This window comes from Coffea arabica, chromosome 8c, assembly GCF_036785885.1.
Source record: "Coffea arabica cultivar ET-39 chromosome 8c, Coffea Arabica ET-39 HiFi, whole genome shotgun sequence".
Lineage (NCBI taxonomy): Eukaryota > Viridiplantae > Streptophyta > Magnoliopsida > Gentianales > Rubiaceae > Coffea > Coffea arabica.
Genome location: NC_092325.1, coordinates 35,765,991 through 35,781,981, shown reverse-complemented (window position 1 = coordinate 35,781,981; position 15,991 = coordinate 35,765,991). Strand labels below are relative to the sequence as shown.

At 34.0% G+C, this 15,991-nt stretch overlaps 3 long non-coding RNA genes across 3 annotated transcripts; 1 reads left to right on the top strand and 2 right to left on the bottom strand.

The window, feature by feature from the left end:
* Nucleotides 1-773, top strand: LOC113707397 (uncharacterized). Its single transcript, XR_003452209.2, has 2 exons — nt 1-419; nt 558-773. It is a non-coding gene; the product is annotated as an uncharacterized lncRNA (long non-coding RNA).
* A 7,496-nt stretch (nt 774-8,269) lies between these two features.
* On the bottom strand, nt 8,270-10,212 carry LOC140013235 (uncharacterized). The gene is made up of 2 exons (XR_011820310.1): nt 9,977-10,212; nt 8,270-8,719 (listed from the first exon to the last, which is right to left on the bottom strand). It is a non-coding gene; the product is annotated as an uncharacterized lncRNA (long non-coding RNA).
* A 2,800-nt stretch (nt 10,213-13,012) lies between these two features.
* On the bottom strand, nt 13,013-15,770 carry LOC140013300 (uncharacterized). The gene is made up of 3 exons (XR_011820372.1): nt 15,610-15,770; nt 14,169-14,229; nt 13,013-13,339 (listed from the first exon to the last, which is right to left on the bottom strand). It is a non-coding gene; the product is annotated as an uncharacterized lncRNA (long non-coding RNA).
* Nucleotides 15,771-15,991: the final 221 nt, after the last annotated feature.

Below are 15,991 nucleotides of genomic sequence, written 5' to 3'. Positions count from 1 at the left end.
ACTATCTAATTGCAAAGATTTCTCTCCTTCACATTTCCATGTAGAAAAATCTAAGTCAACTAATGGCTGCTAATGATAACTCTTTACTTGCAGAGCTTTCTTTCCTTCATTTCCCATGTGGAAAAATTTAGGCTGGTGATCCGAAAATTTTGCTGTTATAAGTACGTCCCATCCTCCTCGAATCTCTACAATAAGCAGCAAGTTGCAAGCCCAATCCACTTTTCAGCAAAGCTGTCTAGGATCAAGGGCAGCAGAGACGGCTTGTGAAATCGGAAACAGGACCGTCCTAAAATTCGACACCGAGGATGGTGTAGCAGTGGCCCTGGCCAGATACATTGCCGATCTCTCCGAAAGATTCATCAAAGAAAAGGTTCTTTCAATGTGGTCCTCTCAGGAGGCAGCCTCATCGATACTATGAGGTAAATCAACAGTACAAAAGAATCGTTTATATCTGTCAAAGCATGCAAGCAAGAAATTAATGTTACCTTCTTTCGTGTTTAATAGAGTACAGTTTTTACATATTGATTGCCTGATTAATTTTAATATCAATACAACAGGTATCTAGCTCGGGCCCCTTACAAGGAATCAGTGGATTGGCCAAAATGGAGCATATTTTGGTTGGATGAGAGGGTGGTTCCTCTGGACAGCAAGGATAGCAATTACAGACTTGCCTGGGATGGACTTCTTAAATACGTAACATCTTATTAAATTTCCTCCGCAATATACATGCATAGTAATTTTGAAAAGCAAGTTAATTATTCATTATTTTTGCATAGGATACCGAAAAATCTAATTTTTTTTATCTAGTATTAAATGGTACAGAAGAACCGTTTTCTTTTAATTTTTTTTCAGTGTGAGAGGAATGAAACTTAAGAAATGAGGGGTAGAGGGATTTGAATTCATAACCTCTAATTCCTCAATTTGCAACTAATACTTAATAATATCAAATGTTAAGGCAGTTATGTTTACCATCAATCTTAGTAGTATCACAAGCACGGTAAATTTGAATGTTACAAATATGTATATAAAACTTTATATCAATCTTTACTTATGTGGCTTGGATTTTAAAGATTCTGGAAAGTGTCTGAAAATTAGGGCTAGAAATACCCTATACTATAGACTCAGGAATTACAATTTTCCTTAATTTTAACAGATTCCGTTGCCTTTATAATTTAGTTCAAAATATGGGGTGTCGTGTTGTACGTTTTGAAACTACAGGAAATTTTTCTATATATTAGATTTATCACGGATGGTTTTTGTTTTTTACCCTTTGAGCAATCTCTGCATTTATTTTTAAGATGGGCTTACCCTCTTTATTTTAAAGGACTAAACTTGGAAATTTTAATTTAACTATGACTTTTAAAGACCAAATTAATCTATAATGTTATTCAATGGTAAAGGGCACTTTTCTCCAACATTATTAGGTAAAACTAAAAGAGACTCCAATAACGTCAATATTAATGGTTCAGCTTCTTCTTCCACCTGCAATATTGTTGTACCTCAACCAGATATGTCATTCCGAGATTGATGTCCCTGAAAATCATGAGGAATATTAATGTCAATCACTATGCTTTTCGACAGCTAGCAACGACTTTGAGAATAAATTCATAGTAAACACAATGGTGCTAGGGCCTTATATAGTTCTTATACTTCTTTTAAAATTTGGTGTACACGCTTACAGACCAAGTTATATTTACCTATTGAGTTGATATGTGCAAATAAAATTTACGCATATAACAAAATTATATAATACTGCACCGAATTATGTAAGAAGTACAATAACTATATATTCGCATGAAAATTGTGACCTTATCTACATCCGGTCTGTTTACTTGTTAGTGTGTGCATGAGCGAGACACCCAAATGAAGCAATCACAGTAAAAGCAACAATTATGAGCCTCTTTGACGCTTTCTCCAAATGTTCTCAAATATGATTTTTGGAGCTGCAAATGACTGGTCTGTTTACTTTAAATTTTGACAAAATAGGAGTATTAATCATGAAAAGTTACAAGTGCGTTATATATTTAGTCAATAAGTACACATAATTTTTTTTAAGAGTAAGGAAAACTACACGACACCAAAAATATTCGATTTTGAATTTTACTGACTAGAACCAGTAGTGACAATTAAAAGACCAAGCAATATACTCTCTAATCAATGATCGATGGGTATTAAATTGCACATTAAGAAACTAGATTTTACTCATGCACTAATGCATGAAGAGTACTCAACAACGATTTTCATATGTTTGTTTACTTCATTGAACAAAACGGTTTAAGTCAAGATTAAAATGATCTATTTATTCTAAACAAATTAGAGAAACTTTCTTGTAAAAATGAGCCAAATTATCAGTACATATATGGTAGTATGTACCAAGCTGGGTGGATTAACATGTATGCTTAAAAAATTAAGGGATAGTTTCAGAAGCCTCCCTTGAGGTTTCTAGTAATTTCAAATAGCTACCCTCACATTTTGAAAATTACACATACCTCCCCTAGAACATGGGTTTGGAATTCACCTTGATGATGTAAGACCAAAAAAGCATATGAATGCCCAAAATTGCCCTCATCTAAATTTCCTTAGTATGAATAATCATTAAAATTTTTTAAAAGTCAAGAATACACTTGTATACTACCAAAATTATGAGTTTTATTGCTTGGTCAATGTCTTGATAGTTTCCATCCCCACTGTTTTCTACATCCACCCAAAGTTTCAAACTCTTATCACTTCTTTTTCTTTTTCCGAACAAACTCTTTGTCATAGATGCCAAAATCCACCGTCGTAATTCTTGCCTTCACAATCTTTACCTTTCTATAGGTTTCTTCCATATATTGTCTACCAAATCATTAGTCATAAAACTCACAATCCTTACATTTTCCCCACTAAAACGGCCAAGCACTCAATTACCAAAATTCTTCTAACCTCTACTCTCAACATTTGGGTTGGTCATCCTAAATTAGCCCATATTTTTTTTTTTTTGAATTGCCACATATTTATTCAGAACAAGTTTGATGTCTATTAAGAGGAACTAGGAAAAACATCAACAAAGTGCAAGTTTGGAGTAGTAATTTTAGTACAATCTATCAAATTATATTTTCTCGTAATTCAATAGCTTTTTTTGTGCTCAATGATATGAACAATTGGGTTATTGGCAGTGATGATTTCTTCCATCACCATCAACAACAGTAGAATGACAATAAGATTAGTGAGGTAAAGGCTTTTAATGGGTTTTCTATGTGAAAATTTTAGATTTCAACTTTTAATGGGTTTTCTGTGTGAAAATTTTAGATTTCCATTCTATTTCAATTTACAAATAGAATTACCAAGGTTTTAATAAGTAGAGTGGCAAAATATAAAAGAGTTATAAGTTTTGAATTAGCATTTAGGAGATCAGAATTCAAGAGACACTTTAAGAAAGGTGGTAAGGATGGTGATGGCAGGATGACGATAAGGAAGGAGACATCTACCTTGATTAGTATATTTGAGTGATAGAAGGTTACAATTTAACAAACACAATATATAGCCTAGTCAAGAAGAATTATTTTCCTTTTTTCTATATCTTTTCCCTTTTTTTTTTATCAATGGCTTGTCTTTTAAAAAATTATGAAGGTTATTATAGTCATTATTTATCATTAAGGGAAGATAAGTGTAATATTGAAAATCTCAAGGGAGTTCAGTGAAATCACCAAAAACCTCAGGGGAGGTTTTTGAAATTATCCCAAAAATTAATTCAAATAAGTAAGAAGATAGAGAAATATAAAAGGATTTTAATTTGACAGATTAGTTGAGAGGAAAAAAATGACAATGATTACTTTTTTCTTTTTATTATTATCAATCAACTATGGCGCCTGTTGCAAATTGAGTGTGTCACTTGTTTGTCAATTGGTTATGCACATAATAGAAAGTACCATTTGACTGAAAAGCTTTAAGATTTCCTACCCATCACAAGGCAAGTTAGGTCGGCAAAAATGGTTTAAGGCTTTGGTATTACAACTTTTTTCTTCTTTAATTAGTTCCAGCGGTTTGACTACCATGCACACTTATACATACAAAGACGGGTAAAATATTTCAATGGCTTCCAAACTATTACGAAATTTAAGTTTAAAAAAATGACATAATATGCCTAGCAGTGGCCTCAAACTATTATAAAATTCAACTTTTAACCCTTCAACTCTTAATTAATAAATTTTATCCCTCTAACTAATTAAAACATATAATCCTAACCCTCCCATTAACTTGAGTTATCATGCTAAATAGAAACATTGCCACGTGCATGATAGGGGCATAATGTAGATTTTTTTTTTTCGAAATAAGATTTTTGAACTTTTTTGGGAATAATGTAGATAACATTTACTCAAAAGAAAATTCATGACATACTAAAAGTAAGAATAAGTAAAAACCACTTTGTATGTGAACCAAAACCCACTTAAGTAGGATGGAACTTAATTAGCGATTTTCATGATAGGAGAAAATTCTAAATATTGGTGTAAATGAATGTAGAAGGAACTTAATGTAGTGGTTTTCTTTCAAAACAAAAAAGGGAAAATTTTATTTTGTTTAAAAAAATTTGTGTTAAACATTTTATGGGCTGTTGTCATTAACCTCTAGTTCTGATAGGAGAGGACTAAATTATTTTCATGGAAAATTCAGGAACAACTCCAAAGAATTGGTATAAATAAATATAAGATCTTTGGCTCCAATACAATATCTAGGAAGGAACATTTTTTTTTAAGTGTAGGTTGGAGATCTCGAAATCGGGACTTCTAACTTATACTTTCTGCCCTGATACCACACATCGATCCCTTATTTATTTTCACGGTAAGTTTAGGTGACAATTCAAAAATTTTGCTGCATATAAATATGGGAGGGACCCACCACATTTTCTTTAAAAAAATTCATTTTCATCTAAAAAAATTTGGTATGAATTCCCAAAGGGACTTTGCCTTTAAGTACCTTGGCTTCAATCGACCAATTATGAGGGAATTAAATTATTTCCACTGTGAAATTTAAAATGGCTCCAAATAAATTTGGTGGAAATAACTATATGACTTTTCCATTAGTACTCTGTGGAGAGGAGAACTAAACTGCTTTTAAGATAAAATAAGGAGGGAATTTAAAAAGATTTGGTGTAAATAGATATGCAAGGTAGATCAGTTAGTGTTTAAAACGTATTAATTTTGTCTGAAAGATTTGATGCAAATTCTTAACTCTTTGCCCTTAACATTGGACCTTATACTATTATTCAGAAGGGTACTAAACTTTGTTTAACTGTAAATTTAGGAAAGAATCTACAAAAATTTTACATAGATACCGGAGGGAATCAAAAAAGAATTTTATTTTATGTATATAAACTTGTCGTGTTACAAGTTCGGATTAACATGGCAACGTTCAACCGCTAACGAGTTACTAATATATGATTTGTGTCATTCCATGGATTAACGCAATATGACCTATTTTGGATACGTCCTCATAATCATGTCCACCCAATTGCTACGTAAATTCTTTTGATACCGTGTTTCCGTTAGGTTGTCTCGGAGTTGTATTCGTATTGTGTTATTACTTATTAGGGATAATTTCAGAAACCTCCCTTGAGGTTTCTGACAATTTCACTCAGCTCCCCCCAATTTTAGAAAATTACACTGATCTCCTTTCTTTTTACTATTTAAGTAACATTATAGATCCATTAGGCTAGAATTATACTTAAATATCCTAAAATACCCTTATGCAATATCATAACATCAAAAGAAAGTAAAAAAAAAAAAGGTCTAGTGATCAATTTAACCAAAAAAAATTAACAAACACTTTTATCCAAATTTACTATGCTTCCACGATAATTGTAAACCCAAAACCTCATCATCCATTCAAGCAAACTCCAATTTAATTCCCAAATTTTATCAATTTTGGTATCACTAAAATCTCAAATTTTACCAAAATCGCACTCCAACTTAATCCCCAAATTCTATCAATTTCGGCATTATCAAAATCCTAAACTCTATCCGAATCACTTTACAAATAGACCATAACCACCACCATCAACTAAAATACCATCAAAAGCTTCCCGCCCCAAATTAACACTATATTTTGTCTATTGGCTAATCTCACACCTCAAATTATGAACTCAACACCTATCGCATATTACCTTACTTGAACAGAAGACCTAGCCAACCACTATTGATGTCTATGCTAAGAGCAACCCCATACTCTAAAGACGTTAAGAACAGAGAAACTAATCTTTATGACAAACCACCACCAATACTTGTAAATCAAACAAAAACGAAACTAAATAAAGATATTAGATTCTAGTGCGTAATAGACATAATAGCATAACCCAGAGTCATCCCTTTTTCTCTTCCAACCATAGCCCATTAATTTCAATTTTTTCCTCTCTATCACAGCCATCTTCAACATCTCCATCTAATTTGACCATGAAAATTTCATTTGCTCCCCCAATTTGTAATTTTGGAAATTTTGATTCTTTATTATATGCAAATTATAATACGAAGAGAAATAAACAAGGGGCTGATAGTTAAGTACCACGGAAAGAGAGAAATAGACAAGAAATAAACACTTCGAGTATGTTTGCATGGTGGTGTAGTTGATGGGTGGAAGAGACCGAAGGATTATAGATAGGAATGAGCAAATCATAAGAGGTAGACAAAAAGGGAGGGAAAGAGAAAAGGAACTACTGTTAATTAAAGTAGGGTGGGGGATGATGACGAGTTGTTGCAGGTTTTTATATTTTCTTTTACTTTTGGTTTGGTTTTTGTATCCCGCATATGTTGTTAATTATCTGTTAAGTTGAGTGTATTGTAGTTATTTTATTGAACCAAGGGAGGTTAGTGTAATTTTCTAAAATTGGAGGAGCTAATTGAAATTGTCAAAAACCTCAAGAGAGGTTTCTAAAATTCTCCCTATTTATTACGCTGTGTTTAAAATTACCACTCTACTTCACTTGAGTCCTCTTAAAATCGTGTTTGGATATCGAATTATTCCAAATTATATTTCGTTTGCATCATAAACACATTTCCCAATTCACCTTTTTATATTTTCAATCACCTTTTTATCTCACATACATCACATCACAAAAAGTGCTATATACTCTATCCAAATAAAAGAGAGGATTTGTTAGTTGGAACACTGTACACATAACCCAAAGAAGAGGATTTGTTGACACAAGAGATGAGAGAGAAGGAGAGAGTTTAGGGGCGGCAAAGTTTAATAGATAAGTTCCCTTAGCATGTTTTAAGAACACACAGATAAGTTCAATAGTTTTGTTCCATTAGAAATTGAAAGGGAAAATTGAACCAATCATCCCTTACATATTACTGATGTAAAATTTTAGTCTTTAAGAATCTTTTTTTTTCTTTTTTTTTTAAGTGTAAGCAAGAAAACTCGAACCCGAGACCTCTTGTTTATATTCCCTCCCCCCATCCCTCTCCTCTGTTTTTAAGAATCAAAACGAGTGATTTTGGTCTCTAATAGATTAAAAATGGCACACTTTTGGTCTTTGGTTAACTTTTTAAAAAAAAATTGTTCGAAATTTTGGTCCCTTTTTGCGGATTATAGGATTCAAATTTCTCATGGCTCTTGTTCTTTAGGATCCTAGAAATCATTGGATGTAATTTTGTTACAACTTTATTTGAGTCTTATGGAGAAAATAGAGTGGAAAATTTGAAGTTTTCGATTTCTCATTTGGTCCTTGGATCTGTATTTACGTGATGATTTTTATTTGATTTGAAGCTTTAGATATGTTTGAAATGATTTGGGAACTTGATTGATGCCAAAATCAAGTTGGGGAATACAAATTACATTTCTTTCTTCAAAAATTATCACGTGTGCCTAAGCCTCCAAACATGATAATATTAAGTAGGTATGTATCCAAGAGCTACGCTTAAGAATCGTATTAAGTAACAATTAAAAGACACCTAAACTTTAATTATCCCTTGGAAAACATCAAATTTTCAATACTAAATTCTATCTACATTGACCAAGATATTAAAATACAGCTTAGTTGGTACGTAAGACTTTCCTCCTATAATAAAACACTTTCAAGTTATCAAAAGGTATACACTCTTTTTTGTCAAAAATAATAAATAAATAAATAAAAATTAGTACTAAGTTCAGTACAAAGATGAAGTTCTTCATTGATCCACAACTTGTAGGGCACAAACATAAAATGTTTAATCTAACAGTAACTTCTAAAGACCAGATTAAATGATCAAAATAAAGGTTCAAGGCCTCTCATCCATGTACCAAATAAATGCCAATATAGATAACAATCCACTTTATTACAGGATGACCCAAATCAAACGTACTGTGAAAGACAAATACAAGCAAAAGAGTAAAGTGAACAACATCAAGAAAAGTACATATCGGCGCTTAATACATGACACTACTGCACATGCTTTATTATTGAAGGCGCCCTACAAATCCCTTGGTTCTACAAGAGATGAAATCAAGTGATAATTATGGAGAAACTAGACACAGTGTTTGATGAGACTGAAGTTGATATATTCACATCTAGTCTTGGCACAAAGTCGATTGAGACACTCGCCATCAGAAGTGCATGGGAAAGGGCAACGTCCTCCAGTATCAGTTAAAGTTGACTCCAGAGTTGTTATCAATTGTTCAGCTATAGCTTCTGCTTCAGCTTCAGCTTCAGCCTCAGCTGGTTGGACTCTTGAGGCTTCCACCTTTGCTATTGGTCCCCCTATGACCACTGCAAATGAATTTTGCAAGTTCAGTTCAATAGTTTATAGTTTAAACAACACCAATCATATTGGTTAACTCGTCAAATAGTTTATATGTCGTTCGTTTTTCATTGTATCTCAAGTTATTTCGAATGCCTAATGTTAGGGGTGGCAATTCGGGTCCAAATCAGGTTGGTGGGTCAGGTTTTGACCCGGGCCATCAGAAAATCTGTTGACCCGAATCCGACCCGTCAATTCGTGACGGGTCAGGTATGCTGACCCGAACCAAAAAATTTCAGGTTGGCGGGTCGACCCAAAATGATCCGAAACTTAATTTTAATTTATTAATTTATCACTGTAATTTCTAATAAAATCAATTTCTCACAAAACTAATTACATAATCAAGTAATAAAAATTTAAATAAATAATTCCAAACCAAATCTAAAATAAATTAAACACCGTAAAAGTGTTTTATCCCAAACAAAATATAAAATAAATTAAAACAGTATAAAAGTAAAAAATACTATAATATATTATTTGTCCAAATATAATAATTTCAACTTCACACAAATTAAATAAATTCATTTAGGATTAAGTAATTAATGCCTTTGAAAAAAAAGAATAACTTAGCTTAGTTAGATAAAATTATTTTTAATTCATAAACGGGTCATATCGGGTCATATCAGGTCACCACGAGTTGACCCAAAATCGACCTGTTTTCTTTTCGAGTTCATCGGGTTCAACCCGATTCTGACCCGAATTCCCGAAACCTCAACCCAAATCCATTAATTTCGTGTTAGATTCGTGTCGTGTTTTCAGGTCGTGTCGAAAATTGCCACCCCTACCTAATGTCCCTGTAGATCATGAGCAGTTTCTATGTCTTCACACTAAAATTTTCAAATAAGGAGTTGATACGGGTAAATTTTGATAAGATTTAGCAATTTAAGATTAAACAAGATTAAACTTAATAATGATCATTAGGCCTCAATAGTTACTGAAGTCCCATGTCAACGTGTCTGTGCTTGTTTTAGCGTGTTTGTGTGCTATGGTTGAACCAGAAGTTGAGATATGCAGAAAGCTCGGTGAGGAAGTCTAACATCTGCGTACATAATTGAATATAAATGAGAACTTTTAGAATTTAAGTGGAACATAAAATGATTTCTAAAATCTTAGGAGAGGCAAATTCTGCATTTTACAAATATATATATGTAAGAAACCTTAACTTTTATGGGATGTGGAAGCATTTTTCTTTAATTTGTGTGTGCATGCATGAGGGAAAGACTTACATGAAGCAATCACAAAGAAAGCAAATAGTATCAGCTTTTTTGATGCTTTGTCCATTTCTTCTCAATGCTGAATTTTAGAGCTACAAATGACTGGCGGCTAGAGATCTCCAAGGCAAGTCTGATGGTTCAAGTCTCAGTTCACAGAGCGGTATATATAGGGCAGAAAAGCGTGGTTGCTTCTTTTCTGCAATTTCAATAATTATAAATTCGTAGTTGATGCTTCGCAGTATATATCACATGGGCTACATCCACTAAAAATAAACCCCATCAGCCATTCTGAACAAGAAACAAGTGGTAGTAAGTAAGACAAAAACCTCTGTGTCAATCCTAGTCAGGTTTTGTGCTGGATTTAAAATTTTTTATTCTGAGTAAATACGTACTCTACCACACTTTTCTGTGAGTAAATATGTCCGAATAATGTAGTTCCAATGGTTTGGTTTCCATGCACACAAAAATATAAGTAGATGAGCTACATCAAAGCAATGAGTTAGCATTACATTTAATAAGTAGATGAGCTACATCAACTAAGATTAGGTCTTAATAGTTATTGAAGTCTTCAGACAAAAATTTTCTAAAGTAAGGAGTTGTTACGAGTAAAATTTGATAAGATTTAGCAATTTAAGATTAAATAAAATGAAGCTTAATAATGATGTTTAGGTCTCAATAGTTATTGAACACCGAAGTCAACATGTCCGTGCCTCTTTAATGTGTTTGTGGCCGTTGGTGAAACCAGAATTTGAGATTTGCTGGGTAAGACAGGTAAAAATAGTAGAATTTGAGATTTAATGTGTTTTCTAGTTTTGTATCTTTAATTAGATTTAAGATTTAGAGATTTCGGTAGATGAAATCAGGGATTACCACTCTAATGTCCATAAACTAGATGTTGATTTTCAGTTCTCAAATCCGTATGAGCTGTCAAAAGTAGTCAGAACTGCATAAAGATAATGTACACTACAATGTCAAGATAACAGTTCAATGAAAGAATTGGCGGAGCCTGTAATGAGATTGGCAACTACATGAGGAAAGCTTGCCCCCAGTACTGATAACTTGAACTTTCAGTTTTCAAATCAACCAACAGACAAACATCTGGTAAAATGTACTTTTGACTCTATACATGCGTCCTCCATGCCAATCTTTTTGAGGTCAATAATCTCTTAATATGATAAGAACAAGGTTCATCATTGATGACTGTCAAATATATGTGTCTACGGATGCATTGCTAATCGATTTTGCGCTTCTTATATTGTCACTTGTCATCTCGCAGCTCTTCTTCTTTGATTTAAATTCCATATCCAATTGCTCAATAAACAGAAAGGGAAATTCAAGATCCAAAGAACCAAGAATGTAGAAGCATCGGTTTGCTTATTCTAGTCTGGACGTGTATGAGATATTTCAGAAATGATGACGTCTCTGAAGTCATGAAAAAGAGGTAGAGATGGAAGGAATCTACTAATGTATTGGACAAACAATCTCTTTCCAAGTATAAAACAAAGAATCCAGTACCAGATCAGAATATAAATCCCTTGCCACATAAACACACACACACACACACACACATATTTAAAAGCTCAAGCTATTAGCAAAATTTGTGTGGAATAAAAGCACCAGATAAAGAAATAAAAACTTATTCAGTATTGTTGGAGGCTTATATAAGAGTTACAAGATGAACAAGGAGAAGAGATTTTCTGATTAACACAAACAGGTTGATTACGAGCTAAGACGTGTATGTAAGTGAAGATAATGCAAAACTTGGTCACCTTACAAAACTAAGAGCCTTAAATTCTGAATTCTCTGTACCAGTTAAAAACAGAATATTGATGCAGTTGACTAAAGAAAACAGCTATTAAGAAAAGATGTTAATCTTTCTATGTGAGGTAAAGAGTTAATCTTACAATGCAGTTGCCTATATTGCAATTAAGGAAACATGTTAGTAACATTAGAATTGTTATTCTTTGCTAAAATATTCCCCAGTTACAGGGTGTAAAAGTCTGCTATCAAACCACACAATTTACAGCAAGCAGGACTCATCTCTACAAGATACAAAACTAAAAAAAAGGTTCTTTCACTGTGGTCCTCTCATGAGGTACCCTTATCGATACTTTATATATGTGGTATATAATCAACAATATGTAAGAGTCATTTAATATCTAGCAAAGCATGCAAGCAAGAAATTAATGTTGTCACCTACCCCCAAGGAAAAAGAAATTAATGTTGTCTTCTTACGTTTTAACGTAATACAGCATGATGGTTTGCTTTTTATGTGTTGATTGCTTCACTGATGTTGATATGGATACGTATCTAAGTCGGGTTCTCACGTCGAATTAGTTGGACAGCAAGTTATTTACATAAATTTATTTGTTTGTATTATAAATATATTTTTAATTATATTTTTATTTTACAGGTATCATATAAAAAAAGTGACACACAATCGCATCGGCCAGAATGAAATATATTTAATTTCATTAAAAATTGCTACAATATTTTATAAAAAAAATATTCTAAATAACCTCCTATCCGACAACACAGTTGCATTGGCCAAAATGGAGTATATTTTCGTTGGATGAGGGGGCAGCTCCTCTGGCGCGAAAATAAAGCACCTTATATCATTCACATCTGATGTGATGTGGCGGTGGAACCCGCTTGATAATTATAACATGGCAATGTGATTTTAAGCAAATCTATCATTTTGTGGGAAAGGTTCGATAGACAGCAATAATTTCATTTTTATTTTTCCTTGCATGAGAAGAGTGGGACTCGTACTTGACTCGATTCGATTATATCTCTAGTTTTTATTTATTGATTGCCTGATTAATTTTGATATGGAAACATATCTAACTCGGGTCCTCACAAGGAATTCAATTGGATAGCAAATGATGATGTGATGTGATGTGATGCCACAAATTTAAATTTTGGTCCCAAATGTGTAGTCTAACCCGTGAAATTTAAATTTTGTATCTACTATACTAACCGTGCATGTATCAGTGTAAAACATAATTGAAGTTTAAATTGTAATTAATTATCATTTAACTCGCTTCACTTGTGTATACACTGTTTGTGACGGCCCCACCTCCCCCTAAGGCGTACCAAAGGGTTCGGCGGGTCGTCTGCCCAACTTTCACCAGGACTCACTCACTCGCATCTCACGCATACATCCATATACAATAAATAACATCACAATTCAAACTTATAATATACATCGATGTACAAATTCAGATACAAAACTTCTACACACCAAAAGTCTTCAAAATGTTTACAATTCGAGTACAAATCACTCTAGTCGAGATATGGCGCGAGTACAAATTCAAAACGCAAAATAACTAGACTACGCTAGCCTGTACACGTCTCACGCCTCGTTCATACCGTCTGTAAGGAAAACAAATGGCGTGGAATGAGTTAAAAACCCAGTGAGGTTTCAAATAACAAATTGACCATTGTTAAAAGTACGAATGTCAACGTAGCAAATTAATGAGCATCAAAAGTTCATAAAAGTGAACCATAATACTTCAAGTAGCATATCTCAAAGCGAGAGGGTAAAAGTTTTTCAGAAGAAACAATAATCTAATAAACAATAATCATTCCAAAGTATAAGGATACGGAGGGCTCTCAGGAGCCAAATTCCCATTGTATCACCAGAGTTTGATCAAGTAATAGTTGACACTCCGTCAACCTTCAAGTAAGTAATTAATCCAGTAGAGCACCACTTACACTACTCTCCGTCCACCATTCACACCCCCTACTGGGCCCAAAATCCTCAATAAACACTGGTGGTAATACTGAGTATACCGATTAGTCGAGGAGATAACACTCCACTCGACATCACTAACTACCCATGGTTCGTTATCTAATCGACCAAGCCCTTGTCGGCTTGACTCGATTAACTAGCCAGTAGGGTTTGGGGTCCCCAAAAAATCGATGAGGTAACACTCCAATCGACTGAATTAAAATAAAGTACGGAGACGGGAATGAGAGGCACCTCCCACTTGGATTGAGTGTGGTACATACTGCCGCTCCGCACTTACAACTCAAGTACAAGTATATCAAATCAATTGTAATAATAAACAAGTATATATCATATTAGGGCAAGTGCGATAAAGTACACTCTTGCCCGATCAACAAATTACATATCATTAAATCACATTGGTCAAGTATTGAAAACAGTGTCCAGTTCAATCAGGTATTTGGAATCACTCACCAAAAGTCTAGTGCCTCTCAAAAATCACGTTCCGGTCCAACTCCTTGGTTGGAGTCCAAATCTGCGATAAAATATCATTTACGAATGTAAACCTTTCTAGAGTTCGAAACATAGGAGTTTCGCTCCAAGAAAATTAAGTAAATGCAACTCATTAGGTAGTATTCAAGATACTTATCAAATCCCAAAAAATTCATGCCCGCTTGTTTAGTTTCGGTAAGGAAGCGGTTAAAACTTTAGAACTCCCATTGGAGTCGAAAGAACGAGGAAAACATATTTCAAGTAGTCGTTATTTCCATTTTTTTCCAAAGAGTACAAGGTTCAGCCGAATTCTAACTTATAGATCTCGATAAACAAGATGCAAATATCTTAGATGGTTCACGTGGTATTTGCTCTCAAGCCTTACTCAAGTCGTAAGTATCTCTTTCTAGTCCTCGGGCGTAAATTTGGGCAGCACGCCCTTTGTATTTACTTATTTTCCAGCCATTTTGGCTTCATTCATTTCCTCAATCAGTCTCAACATTACACACAACATAAATAGCCGTTCAATAGGCTCAATGTCATATGATTACCAAACCAAGCTAGAAAAATTAACCGGAAATGAAGTTGAAGGCCTAAAATCAAAGGCAGATTTGACGTCACTTAGCGTATCGGACACAACCGAAGCTACGCTTATCGGAGTAGGTGAAATTTATACTGTTTCGAAGATAAGACAGAGTGCTACAACTTTGATAAAGACTACTCAGTCCAATTCATAGTGTATCTAGGTCAAAAATCCGGATTACAGAACCAAAATCTTACATTCGGGCCAGTTAACCGCATTATGCGTAAACGATAATAACTCAGGCTACCGAAGTCCGATTGAGATGTTTTCAGTTGCATTGGAAACCTGAAACATAGGGATAAAAGGTCCATGTTTTGGGCAAAGACTAGTTTGGTACGGATCAAGGTGAAAAACGCAGCCAACCTGAGGAAATGTCAAAACTGTCTGCTGGACTCTACCTAGGGCAGTCTTAGGGGTATTTTTGTCTTTTCAAGAGCTACAGTGCTCAGATTGGGTTGAACTTTTGTAGACAACTATAAAACATCATTTTCTACAACTTTCATGTTTTATGCTAAGCCTAATTCAGCCTCTAACATGGTGAACTGAAACCGGGCAGAACAGGGTACATACTAACTTCAATTCTGGAAATTTGCTACAATCAAGATATAAATCTCATTTTTAGCTTGAAACCATCACTACCACCTCTTATACCAACATATATACATCACACACCATCGATACAACAAGTATGAGGAGGGTATCATTCAAACCCTAGCTCAATTGCACCATTCCAATCATCCAAAATCACTTGATATAAGCATTATTATAACCACAAATACAAGCTACTAAACAACTCTAACATGATTAAAGGACAAAGAAAAGTGTGGGCAGCCATATTACCTCAAAACAAAGCTTGTTAGAGTTATCCTCCACTTCCCCTTGAAATTTTTGGTTCCTTAAGCTTCCCAAGCTCCTAAACTAGTGATTAATCGGTTTAGTTTTTCTTGTTTTCACTCAAAATGTTGGATTCAAGGTTGGAAATTGAAAGCTCTCTTCACTCTTCTCCCTCTCTCTCTCACGGCTGTTGGGCAGAAAATGAAGGCTCAATGAAGCTTCAAGAAGGTTAAAAATGATAGAAATGAATTTGGGTCAAAGGTGACAAGTGTCACACTTTGATTGGTAGTCAAATTTTGTTCTTTTCTCTCTTATTTTTGGTCAAATATTTCGGCTGCCTTGAAGATATTTTGGGGCTGATATTAATCACTTAATAGCAAGGAGATTA